Genomic DNA, 14,407 nt, shown 5'->3' on the forward strand with positions numbered 1-14,407 from the left:
CAAATATGCACTTCTATATAGCAAAGAAGGCATCATAAACTCTTCTGAAGTGGCTACCTTTATTCTTGATCGTAAGTTAATCATAATACTCCCAGATAGGTACTGTAATGCCATAAAATGGTTAGTTCGGGGGTTAGTCAAATCAACATAAAACTAAACCATTAAAAAGCATTATCAAGAAAGATTAAGCATATAAGCATATGAGAGATAAAATCCAATAAACATTAAGACTTCATTCATGATGCTCCCTATGCCATTAGCTCTCCCTTGTTCCTCTCCTCTCCAAGTTCCCAAATGAGTGTAGCTCTCAGTCGCTTTTTGCACTATTTTTGGATGTCTTATGGAGATTCAAGAGTATGAAGTAAATGCTCAAAAAATTGCAAATATGAACAAGTTAAGAAATGAGATATTATGTAACTCACTAAGATTAATTTTAGACCAAGGTGAATTATGCTAAATACTCTCTAGATTTTGCTAGAAGTTAGATGCACAAGTTTTCAAGATCTAGATTATGAAGAAATGGGCTCTATTTATAGGAAAAATGGAGCAATGGATGGTTGAGATTAAGTAATCTCAACAAGGGTTCAGATTGAAGGGCTTAAAATCTATGTGAGCACTTTCAACCCAATCCCAGGATGACAAATGTCAACATGAGATGGGCTGAGGGGAGAGGGAAGAAGCATTAAATGCTTGACATGACCTGAGGGTTAATCTAGGGGGTAAGGTTAAGGTTGGGTTAGAGTCATCCATTGGATAAAGCTTTTATCCAAGGGGTAAACTCTTGTGCAAGGGTTAATTAATAACCAAGGGTAAAGATGAAGGTTGAGTTAGGGGTCAAAGTCTCTAACCATGGGTGCAAGTGGATTTAACCATAAATGGTTATGTAAGAGCCTTTAATGGTTTGAAAGACTTTAGAGGTTAACCATTTGAAGACATAAAGCCTTGAATGCTTTTCAAAGACTTTGGAGTCTTTGAGAAGTGACTTCAAGTTTCTTAGGAATATGACAATATTTAGGGGATGGATTAGGCTAATTAGGAAGGGGTTAGAAGAGTCTAGAAGGGGATTTAGGATTGCAAGTGGGTTTGGTGGGTGAGGCAAAATAGAATTTTAATTAAAATAAAATTCATTTATTTCAACAAATAGGTGCAACTTGCATTTTTAGGATAATGCAAGTGGGGGGTATTTTAATGATTTAAATAAATGTTTTATTTAATTTATTTAAAAGGAGAAATGGGGTTAAATGAAATAAATAGAATTTATTCATTTAATTGATTGTGAATTTGGTTTAATCAATTAATTAAAATAGATTTAATAATTTATTTAATTAATAGGAGAGTGATTTGAAGATGAATTAATTAAATGTTAATTTAATTAACTGTTGGCTAGTGGGTTTTTTATCAAATAAATAACAAATATTCATCTAATTAAAATGGACATATTTATGTGACTACAGGTACCAATCTTCTATCACCCTTGGTAGACAAACCTAGATATTGTCTCATTGAAGCAGCTACATAAACTAGGTATGAGGTCATGTAGAATTTCAGAGTTACTTTGACCTCCTTTAATTGAGCATAGAGCGCATCGTTGATGTGTTCACCCCAATCAATTCTTGCAGCCCCTTTTTTGATTATATTCATATAGTAACACATCTAGGTTTGAAAGTAATGAGAGTCTTTTAGCCCCTTTACTCTTGACAACATGGTAACCATGTCGTTGTATTCCTCATTGAAGTCAGTCCTATGGAAGGATAGGGGCCATCATGAGGTAGTAGAATGTATGGAAGCAGAGAGGTACACAGTGTTGACCACTTTCTTGCATTTAACTTCATTTCTCTCATAGTACTCTTGAGCACTCTCTTGAGAAATGTCAGCTACCTCTTCATCTGGAGAGCCTTTGAAGACACTATTGAAAAATACACTATCCAGAGTCATGATGACATTCTGATCTGCGTCCTTGACCTATCTTGTATTCAAATCAAATTGATCCGCTATTGTAAGTACAAATTCTGGATCATGAGATGCAACTGGGAAGGATGCATATTTATGCAACTCAGATTTGATCATACTGGTTAAGCAAGCAGGAGCTTTCTCAACTCAGTCAATAAATTCTTGCATACTAACATGTCCAAGCTCAGTATCTCTGATTTCCTTGATATTTGAGTCCACTGAACTCTTTGGGTACATATTCAAGTACTTATTGTACTTGTATTTCATCTTTCTTGTTGAGATTTTACCCAGAGAAGATTCCAATTAACTCATGGAAGGCTCGGGTTTATCTTGAGGGAGCCTTGACATTCGCAATGACTTCTTTGCCACAATGATCAAAAAATCTAAGGGTGATGCAATCAAATCTGAGCTGGGGCGAGCGAAAACAGAGGAGGATGCGCAGAGAAGAGGAAAACACAAACAACAATGAAGAAAAAGAAATGCAAAATCAATTAAATAAAACCCCATAATCAACAATAAATGTTGCATTAATGACTAACACGCAGTGCATGTTGGACTTTAAAGTCCGACATGCAGGCTAAAAACCTATGCAAGTTAGACTTTAAAGTCCGACATGCACTCTCTGGCCAAACAGTCTGCATCCGAACTGCAAAGGTAAACTACCTACAGGTCAGACTTTAAAGTCCGAGCTGCAGGCCTAAAACCAAACATGTGCACATCGGACTTTAAAGTCCGATGTGCACATAAGAATTTACAAAGGAAGACCCTGCAGCTCGGACTTTAAAGTTCGAACTGCAAGTAAAATTGCAAACATTGAAAAATTTAGAAAACACTAAAAATGGAAAACAAGAAGCTAAATGAGCTAACTGACGGAGTCGATCAATCTCTCTCAAAGGCCGTAAGGTACAAAACAGACCATTTTTGTAGGGTTGCCTTGTGATTTTGGCCGTGTTGATATCAAGGATGATAAAATGCATGCTCTACATTTCTCCACATTATGGTTTCTGGCATTGCAGTTTTGGAGTCAGGATGATAATTCCCTTATCTTCATTCTATTCAGTTGATATGTGTTCTTGCGCTTTAGGTGGGCTTCAAAAGCATGATTTTCAAGTTTGATAGTGTTTAATCTAGGACTGGCTGACCTCAAGTGTTTACACTTTACTTTGTTTCTCTAATGATTATGGAATTTTATATAACATTTTTGATAAGTATTTGGGGACCTTGATTAAAATGTGTTGTGGTCCACTTTACATTCTTCATTGCTAGGGGATTGTTAAGTGCTGACCTAATTTGAATTGCGCTCAATTAAGTTACTTAGCTGACCTTGGGAGATTTTGCACATGAGAGGATGATATATATATAGTGATTCTTGGTTATTGTAAACAATGTGTGTCTGTGGGTGGGTGAAAGAAAGTGAATTGTGATGAAGGTATATGAATGAGGATCTATCTTCCTGATAGTTTGATAGTTAAAATTGAGTTGGTGAAAAATGTTGAGTTGTATGAGCTTTCATGTGTTAGCTACCAAAAGTAGTGAGATGCAGGTATGTACAGATCTTGTGGTTGCATAAGTGTATTTGTCATGGATTTTTTCTCTTTTATTATTCTTTACTCTTGCAGTGAGTACTCTAGTAGTGATACTCTTCTTTCTTTCTCTTGGGTAGTGATCCCTCTAGCAATGAGCCTCTAGCAGTGAGCCTTTCTTTGAAAAAATCACCTTAACTAGTGTCACCCTAATAGGTGTTTATATCTCGAGAATAGCTTCTCCATGGTTTTTCCCCTAACAGGGTTTTCCATGTAAAACTTGGTGTCTCATTGTGCATGGTGTGTGATATTTCATGTTCATATCTTTTTTGTGGATTATGTGTTAAAATTAATTTGTTGTAGATCTAATTTGGAAAATAGATTTAAGATTTTATACAACTGATTCACCCCCCCCTCTCAGTTGTATTGTGTGTTGGTATATTCATCTATTGGCATCAAAAATTTGGTTCCTTGAAGGAGAGCTCAACCGCTTAGGAAGATCCTAATGGTGCATAAATTGACAATCCCTATGTTTGATGGATCTGACTATTCTTTTTTGAAAGTGAAGATGCAAGGTTACCCGATTTCTCTTGGCTATGAAGTATGTAAATATATTACAAAGTATGTTAAACTGTAGACTGGGATGAACACTCTGAATGAGATCAAAGATTTTGAAGACAATGAAAAGGAAATCTATGCTATATTTAGTGCTCTTTCTAAGACATAATTGACAAAGGTTGTATCTTTGGGATCTACTTATGAAGTTTGGGATAAATTAGAAAAGACTTATGAAGGAGATGATACTAATAAAAAAGCTAAGTTGTAGAATCCTAAGATTAAGTATGAATGCATGTGGATGCAAGAAGAAGAAAATATAAATAGCTACTTACAGAAGATAGGGGATGTTGTAAATGAGATCATAGGTCTTGGAGGTGACTTACTAGAAGAAGTTGTGAAAAAGGTACTTAGAACTCTTACTAAACCTTATAGCTCAAAAGTTTTTGCAATAGAAGAATTATAGAATAAATATAAGTAACCTAGAGAATACTTGTATGGATCCTTAATTGCTTTTGAGATGAGAGAATTTGTTACTACTAGTGTGAGAAAACAAACAACATTGAAGGCTAATAGATCAACAAGAGATGAGGAATTTGATGAAGAGCACTTTGATAAGATTGAGGTGAACTTCGTGAGAAGGATAAAGAAAGGAACCAAAAAGTACAAAGGTAAATTGCCCTTTAAATGTTTCAGCTATGGAAAGATTGGTCAATATGCTTCTAGATGTCCTGATAGAATTACAAATGAAAAGAATAAGGAATCCAAAGGGAAATTCAATAATAAGGATTATTATATTAAAGAAGATGCTAATATCTCTAATAATGAATTTGATTATGAAGAAGACATTGAATTTTTGTTCTTGGCTATAAAGGAAGATTCTGTTTTGCTAACTCTACTAAAGTTGAGATAGAAAAATCTCTAGATGATGCTGCTAAAAAAAAGGTATTGTTGTATCTTCTTTTCATGTTAGAAGAGATAAGGATGAATGAATTATTGATAGTGGATGCTCAAATCATGTGACTATTGATAAGAGTAAGTTTATAAATCTTGAGAAATTTGATGGAGGAGTTGTTAGATTTGGAGATGATTAGATAGCTAGGATAGTTGGAATTAGTTCAATTAGATTTGATGAAATACATAACACTGACAATGTTTTCTATGTTAAAGGTTTGAATCATAACCTTTTGAGTGTTGGTCAAATGTGTGGAAATGGATATAATCTTATTTTTTAGGATGATGGATGTGAGATCAGAAAAAGCTTTGGAACTCTTATTGTAGCTAGAAAGAGGATAAATGGAATTGTATATCAGCTGAAGACTGCTGGTGGATACTGCTTGATGGTACAAGTTACTGAAAGTTGGCTATGGCATCAAAGGATGTGTCACATTAATTTTGATAATCTGGTGAGGACTAGTTCAGTTAAAGCTATGAGAGATTCAATAAAGATCACAAAACCTACTAATACTATTTGCAAGGAATGCCAAGTTGGAAAACAAACAAGGAGAACTTTCAATGTTAAAGAACAATCTTCTACTTGATTGTTGTAGTTAGTGCACATTGATCTTTGTGGACCAACTAGAAATAGAAGTCAACAATGTGATAGGTATTCATGCCTTTAATTGATGATTACTCTAGAATGACTTGGGTTACTTTCTTCAGAGAAAAATATGAAGCTCTAGAAAAATTAAAAAAATTCAAGGTCATGTTGAGAATGAGATAGATAGAAGAATCAAATGCTTGAGATCTAATAGAGGTGGAGAGTTTACTTCTAATGAGTTTAATAAATTTTGTGAGAATCATGAGGTAAGAAGAAACTTGTCTACTCCTAGGGCACCTCAACAAAATGGTGTACTTGAAAGAATGAACATAACACTTCAAAATGCTGCTAGAAAAATGATGAATGAATGAAATTTACTAAAAATCTAGTTGAAAGAAGCAATACTCACTACAGTATACACTCTTAATAGAGTATAGATTAGAAGTAATCATTGGAATACATCTTATGAACTTTGGTATGGAAGGACTCCATCAATGAAATATTTTAGAGTATTTAGAAGTAAATTCTATATTAGGAGAGATGAAGAAAATTTAGGAAAGTTTGATACAAGATCTGATGAAGGTATTTTTTTTGGATACTCTACTAAAAGCAAAGCTTACAGATGTTATAATAAAATACTAAGAAGAATTGTTGAAAGCACAAATGTGAAAGTTGACGAAGACACTTCAAAAAGTATAGTTATAGAAATAGGATGTGATTCTAATGAGTCTACTAGAAAACCAGAAGAAGAAAAGGCTGAAGAAATAGAGGTACAAGATGACAAGGAAGATGCTTAAAAAATTGCTCCTAAGACTCTGAGATATGTATAGAAGAATCATTCAGAGAAATAGATTATTGGAGACAAGAGCAGAGGTGTTATCACTATAAGTAAAGTTGTTGAAGAACAAGTAAATTTATGCTTAATTTTGGATATAGAACCAAAAATAGTGAAGGATTCTTGCAGTGATCAGTATTGGATGAAAGTTATACAAGAACAACTGGAACAAATTGAGAAGAATCAGACTTGGGAACTTGTCCCAAGATTGGCTGATAAGAATGTGAGAGGAACTAAATGGGTATTTAAGAACAAACTAGATGAGGATGGTCACATAGTGAGAAAAAAAGAAAGAATTATATGTAAAGGCTACTCACAGGTAGAAGGAATTTATTTTGAGGAGACTTATGCTCTTGTAGAAATAATGGAAGCTATTAGAATGTTTTTGACTTTTGCAACACATGAGGATTTCAAGATCTATCAAATGGATGGGAAGTCTACATTATTAATGGAGGGTTAGTGCAAGATCATAGGGGGCCAAAAAGTGGCGACATGAAAAAAGAGCCTTCTCCACTTGCCTAAAAATGCAAAAATCCATGTTGACGTTTTGCTTGAATTGGGTGTCAGTACACCTTGGCATGGTAATTACCTAAGCAAATCAGATATCAGATTAAATCGGATATCCGATTTTTATTTGTAATTTTAAATTAAAAAATATATTATATAATAATATAATGTAATATTATATATTACATATTATATAATATATAATATATTATTATATTATATTATATATTATTATAAAATATTATAATACATATTATATAATATAATAATATATTATGATATTATGTAATATAATGTTATTTTAAAATAATTTAAGTATAAAAATTGGATATTTGATTTTCTGAGACAATATATTTCGACTGTGACAACCTGTGAGTTATTTTTAACCCACAGGCTACGTGATTTTGTGGAAATCCGATATCCGATTGCATCTGATATCCGGTTTTTTGGCCAAAAATTACTAAAAAATAGATTGAAAGGTAAGATTTCTATTGTTTTCAATCATTTTCATTCAATTTTTGTATTTTTTTTTGTGTTTATTTGTTTTTTCAATGAAAATATTGTTTTTTTGATGAAAACTAGGTTTTTAAAAATCAAATACAAAATTGTTTAAATTTGTTAACTAAATTTAATTGTTTACATTAAATTAGGTTAAAAATGGGGGATAACAATGAAAATGTTGATCAACTACAACCACAACAACCAAAACCTCCTTTGCCAAATGCCCCCTCAATTCAGGATTTGATTGCACAAAATTTGAATGAATTGAGGAGGATTGTAGATGTATATCGTAGGATCCCTCATCTAAACCCAATGTTTGATCCTCTCATGTCGATCATAAAGAGTATGGAAACCATGACTAAGGAGCACAATGCCACTCTTTTGTGGCAAGATTATATGAGGGAACAATATGCAGATGGCTTGTTGTATAAGGAGGTCTAGGATCTCGAGATATCAAAAGCCGATATCATCTCATTGTTTGTGAATCCCCGCACTGGTCAACCCGTAGACCCCAAAAAACAAAACTTTCTATTAAATGGTGCACAAATGACAGTATTGTGAAAAACTTTTGGGATCGTTGGTGGATGATTTTCAACAAACCACCCAACGACAATATTGATGTCCCCTTCTACTTCATAAAAAAATTTATGCTGAGTTTTTTTTAGATAAATTTGTGAACTACTTTGACATCCAACCTTTCTAGGGTGTGGGTTTAGGTATGCCCCAAAATAGACCTGGGGTAGTTAGAGTAGTCTAGGGCCCATATGTCCCCCCTCCTCTTATTGATCCCCCACCTCTAGTGCAACATCCAGATATCATTTGTGAGGTAGCTTCATGGACCATATCGGTTATTCACTCTTTGACTAGCCTTTTGGTTTCTTAGATTGGGTTAGTAGCTCAACCTACTTTTGATGGTAGCAGTGCATCTAGTGGCACTGACACATCATCCTCAACTCCACACATATGTGTGCCCCATAGTTGTGTCATGTGTGGGAATGTATGCTTGGGTCCAGTTGGATAGCCTGTTGATCCTCCCACGGATAGTGCAAATTATGAGGTGCATGAGATGCATGATGTACGAGATGTTATGACACAAACTGGAGGATACCGTGGGGAGTCCTCACATGCTAGAGGCAAGGAGGCACCGTCATCATACATTGATGATGTAGTGGTAAGATTTGTATTTTCACAGTTCATGCTATATTTTAATTGAATGTTTATAATCTAGATAATATTCAGTACTAATTTTTATTTATATGGTCTATTTAACAATTGATGACCAAGGAGTTGAGATAGATTTAGGAGGGCACCTTGTCGGCCATTTCATTTGGCCTTGATAGCTTGATAGTACATATATTATTGCACCTAGTCATTTGTATTTTATTGTACATACATGTTAATCATTTATATTGGTATTAATTAGATTATGTAGTAACTTGCATGTATATCTTATTTTACTCTTGTAGGGCACAAGAAACACGAGTGTGTTGATAACTCAATGATGAACAATAAGTACCAAACCGGTACTGAGAAGGGGGGTGAATCAGTACAGTCACAAAACTTTTCCTGAACCGGTTTGACTGCAAACACTATAAATGTCTGACAGACAGTAACACTAGTTTGAAACAGAATGCAATCGGTAAGGCTAGGAATAACTGTGACAAGCATTAACCAGTTAATCACTTAGTTTTCCACTCAACTTAATACTACACTTCCATTTCACCTTTATGCATGAATAGGTAATCTATCATTGAAAATATAATAATAGCTAGCTCAGCATGTTTTACCTTTAGACACAAATCACTTAAATCATCACATGAAAAATACTACACATGACACATAGATATTTCACGTGGAAACCCAATTGGGGAAAACCACAGTGGGGATGAATACCCACAAGCTACTTTTGAACTCTTTAGAAGTCTGTTATGTTAGGAGCCTAGTCCGGTTAAAGACTATTACAACAGGTTCTGCTAGAAACCGACCCTGTTAGAGATCACTCGGTTAAGGGATGGCTAAATGCCCAGTTAAGGGTTAAACCCTGTTAGAGGTTACCTTGTTAGAAGATTTCAAGAACTCAATTAGTTTGAGTCACCTTGTTAAAGGATTTACAACAAGCTGATTAAAGTTACTCGGTTAAGGGATTCTCCAACATTTGAAGTGGTTAAAGATCAACAGGTATTACAATGATCTGATAATAGCACTCAATGCCTAATGCAGATCCACTTAAGTTCCTTCCTTCTGGACACACACAATGTAAGATTCAATCCTCTTATCTCATCTGGTCTGGCAAGAATCACGTATCTCTTCACTTAGATACACACACACACCATTTGCCAACAACCTCAGCATGAAATACAACATCAACCTTATAGGAAATAGATAGGTCGCATAAACCCTATACCCTAAACATTTAGGTTAAGCAATTCAAGCAGTTCAACCCTGGTCATTGAACACTTTGCATTTGAATACAATGGTCTTGAACAGATCTCGAGACATTCTCCATCGCTCATTCTTCACTGCTTTATGGAAGCAATAACCCATCACGTGTTCTCCATCATTTACAGGGACTTCACACATTCCCGAGGTAGATAGGATCAATCTCCTTCATGAAAGATCCTTTACGCGCACAAGGCTAACATGGTACCATGATTTGATCTTCGTTATAATTCTAACTCATCATACGATGTCATCGGTTGAATCACACAGGCTTGGAACACTTCAACCAGAAACCCTTAAGCTAAGACTACCATCTAGTAGTCATATCATGTTAAGTCTTCATAGAGAACATTCCATATGCTGGTTCACATTTCATCATACCGGTTCTCTTGGACAAATATACCACTTCACCTATTGCTCAATATACTAGTTTATACCACTATACCGGTTCACTCTGCCAACTGTTTAGCTTCAATATACCTGTTCACTTCTTTGCACATATACCGGTTCACCACATTGTACCAGTTCATTTTTCAGCATATTGCTAGTTCACTCTTCAACATATTGACATCAATGACAAAATAATATCATCATGTCAACATACTCAACACAAATGCCAACAATCTCCCCCTTTGGCATTGATGGCAATATACAAAGATCTCTCTTTCTGCATCACATCTTCTGCCCACTGCTGGATATATCTTCTCCGCTTCACATCTTTGCACATATACCGGTTCACCACATTGTACCGGTTCACTTTTCAGCATATTGCTGGTTTACTCTCCAACATGTTGACATCAATGACAACATAATATCATCATGTCAACATACTCAGCACAAATGCCAACAATCTCCCCCTTTGGCATTGATGGCAATATACAAAGATCTCTCTTTTTGCATCACATCTTCTCCCCATTGCTGCATATATCTTCTCTACTTCACATCTTCTCCCCCTTTGACAACAATGCCAAAGTGGAGGCACAAGCTTTCCTGTTCCACTATGCTGCTCCCTCTGAGGAGTAACATCCTTCAACACATCAATCTGAAAAAATTTGGACACTGCAATACCTGACTGATGTGGAGTACATACTTTTAGTTCACCTCTTGAAGGGTCAACACCTCTAATTCACCTCTTAAATAGGTAAATGAAGCCTTTGGTAGAGGCTTGGTGAATATATCTGCTAACTGCTCCTTACTGGAAACATGTTCTAGTACAACCTCCTTGTTATGAACCTTTTCCCTCAAGAAATGATACTTGAGCTCCAAGTGCTTGGTTCTAGCATGCAAAACTGGATTCTTGGAAATGTTAATTGCACTTGTATTGTCACAAAATATGCTTATCAGTTCAGATACAGGAACTTTGAAGCCATTCAATACATGCTTCATCCAAATAGTCTGGGTGCAATTCATAAAAGCTGCAACATATTCTGCTTCTGCTATAGACTGAGAGATACAACTTTTCCTTTTACTCATCCATGAGATCAGTCTACCACTGAGAAAGAATGCACCATTGGTTGTGCTCTTCTGGTCATCTACATTACCAACCCAATCAGCATCCGTGAACACTTTCAGGTTGAAATCATTATTGTATGGATACCATAACCCATAGTCAATAGTTCCCTTCAGATATCTAAGAATCCGCTTGACTGCTACCAAATAGGATTCTCTAGGGTTTTGTTGAAACCGAGTGGTAATACCCATTGCATGTGCAGTGTTTGGTTTGCTATGCACTACATAATGCAACTTACCAATAATTTACCACCACTGAGTCGTCTTCTTTTGATAGCTTACAATCGGTCACCATTGGTGTACCAACTAGTTTACTATCTTCCATGCCAAAGGTCTTCAACACCTCTTTGACATAGTTGGATTGAGTAATAAAGATTCCATCTTTCATTTGTTGAATATTTAGTCCAATGAAGAACTTAATCTCCCCTATGAGTGACATTTCAAACTCCTTTTTCATCTCATCAGCAAATTCATGACTCATCTTGTCATCACCTCCAAAGATGATGTCATCAACAAATACTTCATAGATCAGAATCTGATCTCCTTCTGATTTCAAGTAGATATTGATATCTTCACTTGTTCTTTCAAATCCAAGCTTCACAAGATGGGAGTGCAAGAATTCATACCATGCTCTAGGTGCCTGCTTCAGTCCATACAAGGCTTAATGTAGCCTACACACCATGTCACTATCTTCTGATAGGGAAAACCCATCCGGTTGCTCTATATACACCTCCTCTTCAAGTATTCCATTTAGGAATGCGAATTTTACATCCATTTGGTATACCTTGAATCCTTTAAAAGCTGCATATGCAAGAAGCATATGAACTCCTTCCAATCTGGCTACTAGGGCAAAGGTTTCTCCATAGTCTTCTCCTTCTTCTTGAGCATATCCTTTACATACTAGTCTGGCTTTGTTCCTTACCATTGTGCCATCCTTATTCAGATTGTTTTTGAAAACCCATTTGGTACCAATGACATTTTTATGCTTCGGTCTGGGTACGAAAGACCATGTACCATTCTTCTCTATCTGGTCAAGTTCCTCGTCCATTGCCTTGATCTAGTCTTCTTCTTTATGTGCCTCTTTGAATGATTTAGGCTCAAATTCAGAGATCATACAAGAATTCTCTTTGACCTTTCTTCTTGTAAGGATTCTTGCATCCTTATCTCCTATGATATGCTTTGGATCATGATTCAGTTTGACATATCGAGGAATGCTCTTGACTGATTCCTCCTGCTTTTCTACTTCATCCTCATCTTCATCAACATTAGCATCTACCAGTGTAGGAACACTATTACCGTTACTTGGCTGATTAGCAATTGGTTCCCAGAAGGTTACTACTGGTTCATCTCTTACTTTCTTACTATTGGTTTCCTTAGGTTTTCCAGAATTTTCATCAACTCTAACATTGATGCTTTCAACAATTCTCTGAATCCTATTGTTGAAACATTTGAGAGCTTTACTCTTGGTGAAATATCCTAGAAATATTCCTTCATTACATTTTGCATCAAACTTTCTCTTATGTTCACTCCTCTTGATATAACATCTGCTACCAAACATTCTAAAGTAGCTTACCACTAGTGTCTTACCAGTCCAATACTCATAAGGAGTCTTATCATTTCCTTTCTTGATGAGTACCTAGTTCATTGTGTATGCTGCAGTGCTCACCGCTTCTCTCCAAAAGGTGTGAGCAACTTTTCCTTGGATCAACATAGTTTTAGCTGCTTCAACCACAAGCCGGTTGTTTCTCTCTGCTAAGCTATTCAGCTGTGGAGTCCAGGGGGTAGATAGTTGCCTCCTAATTCTGTTCACTTCACAATATTTGTTGAATTTACCGGAATTAAACTCTCCTCCTTGATCAATTCTAAGATACTTGATTCTTCTACCACTTTCCTTTTCTACCAGTGCTCTAAAAGCTTTGAACTTTCCAAAAGCTTTAGACTTATCTTTCAAGATTGTGACCCACATCATTCTTGAGCAATCATCAGTCAGAATCATTAAATACCTATCTCCCTGCACACTCCTATTTTTCATAGGACGACACAAATCACTATGCACAAGATCAATTAAATTGTTTGCTATGAAAGATTTACCTTTGAAAGTTGAGGAAGACATTTTCCCCAGTTGACATTCTCTGCACAATAGATTTTCCAGTTTTCTCAGCACTATCGATCCTCTAACTGCCTTGGTCTTACTGGCCTTCACAATGTTATCAAAGTTTACATGGCAGAGTCTCCTATGCCATATCTAGCTATCATCAAATTTAGCCATAAGTCATGTACTTACATTTGCATTTAGCTGAAATAAGTTACCTTTGGTCTGCATATCGGTGGCCATCAATTCACCATTCTTTCCTTTCATTTTGCACACACCATTTTTGAATTCCAGAATGAATCCACTATCATTCAGCTGGGCAACACTCAATAGATTGTTTCTGAGACCTTCCACCCAATACACATTGTCAACACTGCTCTTTCCACTCAGAGAGATGGACCCTCTTCCTTTAACCATACATGGTGCATCATTACCAAAGTGAACCACACCACCATCATATTCTTCCAAAGATAGAAACTTGCTCCGGTCACCAGTCATTAGGTGAGAACAACCACTGTCAATAATCCACTCATTGGAATGATCAAAGTGGGAGACAAGAGCCTTCTTGTCTGACACATCTTCCTTTACTATAACAAACACAATATCTTCATTCTCTTCATCTTTTGATTCCTCATCTGTGACACCTTCATCAACTGCAACAAAATAGTTTCTCTGGTTTCCTCCTTTGAATTTCTTGAACCTCTCCTATTTGTCCTTGTTATCACCATTAGGATAGTTTATAGCAATATGTCCTATCTGATTACAAGAAAAGCATTTCAAAGGGAGCTTACCTCTGTATTTACCAGTTCCTTTAGGAAGTTTCATGGCAAGAAGAGCTTCAAATTCCATCAGGATCTCCTCATCATCCATTTCTCTGCTCTGTCTTGGTTCACTATTGGTGCTTGCTTCTTTTCCTTTTCTAGATGGTACAACAGAAGCTCTAAAAGTTGATTCAG

This window comes from Cryptomeria japonica, chromosome 4 (assembly GCF_030272615.1).
Source record: "Cryptomeria japonica chromosome 4, Sugi_1.0, whole genome shotgun sequence".
Lineage (NCBI taxonomy): Eukaryota > Viridiplantae > Streptophyta > Pinopsida > Cupressales > Cupressaceae > Cryptomeria > Cryptomeria japonica.